At 45.8% G+C, this 1,361-nt stretch overlaps 1 non-coding gene across 1 annotated transcript; it reads left to right on the plus strand.

Moving 5' to 3' along the window:
• Nucleotides 1-937: 937 nt before the first annotated feature.
• Nucleotides 938-1,009, plus strand: TRNAT-CGU (transfer RNA threonine (anticodon CGU)). The gene has a single exon. It is a non-coding gene; the product is annotated as a tRNA-Thr (tRNA).
• The last annotated feature ends 352 nt before the right edge of the window (nucleotides 1,010-1,361 follow it).

Here is a 1,361-nt window from a genome sequence, read left to right on the forward strand (position 1 = left end):
TTCAACATATCCTTATAAGTTTGTGCGAGCATTCATCTATATTATTCATGATTATTATTTGGACATTTTACATATATTTTGCTAGCAACATTAAAATCTTGGGCATTTAAGTCCTAAGATGGTTTGTGCTGATGTATCGAACATCATCCAATGTATCTTCACTTATGATTAATTTGGGATAGATTCATTTGGCCACCTGCCTCCCTCCTGAGAGAGAGAGAGAGAGAGAGAGAGAGAGAGAGAGAGAGAGAGAGAGAGAGAGAGAGAGAGAGAGAGAGAGAGAGAGAGAGAGAGAGAGAGAGAGAGAGAGAGAGAGAGAGAGAGAGAGAGAGAGAGAGAGAGAGATGATACATATCCTTAGCTTTTTAGATGCCATATATACTTCCTCTTCTCATTCCACGAGCTAAGTATTGTGCTCAGTGCTCATATACAAGATACAACTCCCCTCCTCGTCCAGACAACATGTTACACCTCCTCCTTGTGTTTTTTTTGGCCAATTAATTACCCTATCTTGAGCATGGGAGGCGTCAAGAAGTTCCCTATGATTTATCTCGTCCTAACTCACTTTGCCCACCATTTCACAACCGGATTCTCACCGCTCACATACCGTGGTAGATAATCCCGTCGTACACGCCTGCCCCCCATCTATATCTGAGCCGCCATGAATCGTGGAGTCTTCTGTTACCGATGTCTGGTCCTTGGCGCACTCATGCGCTTCCCTGACCCCTACCATCGGCATTCCTTCTCGCCTTGCCCACGTGGGCGATTGGCAGGAGGAGATATGGCATCGGTTTCTGAAGCTGCTGAGGTCGCTGCTACTCGTTACTGGGATGGCGCGAGATTCATGGGACAAAGCTGCTCTGTAAAAATGTAGAAAGAAGTCGGCCTTGTAACTACATTGGGAATATAGGGATAAATACCAACGCAGCACGTCGAGGCCTCCGTAGCATAGTGGTAGTGCGTTCCCTTCGTAAGGGAAAGGTCGTGAGTTCGATCCTCACCGTGGGCTTTCTTATGATTCCTATTTTTTTATTCTTCGGACCATTCTGTTTTCTTCTTCATCCGCATCCAAGCTGACTTCCATTTGTTCATGTCACCACGCTTCATCATCCAACTCAATTTCTAGTCTAACTTGGCCAGCCTTTTCTGCTGTTGGAGCATGGATACCAATGCAGCCTATGGATTCTGCTGTTGCTTGCCACAGCCTATCACTATCAGTTATCTTTGTTGACAAATCAAAGGACAACTTTGTCCCCCATCATACGTGTAAATAACAGGAAGCTACAGACAGTAACCCCTTGAGACCGCAACGGCGAGGCGAACCTAAAGAGTTGGTGTCCATCATAGCGGCCTAGAACGTC

Source organism: Triticum aestivum, chromosome 6B, assembly GCF_018294505.1.
Source record: "Triticum aestivum cultivar Chinese Spring chromosome 6B, IWGSC CS RefSeq v2.1, whole genome shotgun sequence".
In the NCBI taxonomy this organism is placed as follows: Eukaryota; Viridiplantae; Streptophyta; class Magnoliopsida; order Poales; family Poaceae; genus Triticum; species Triticum aestivum.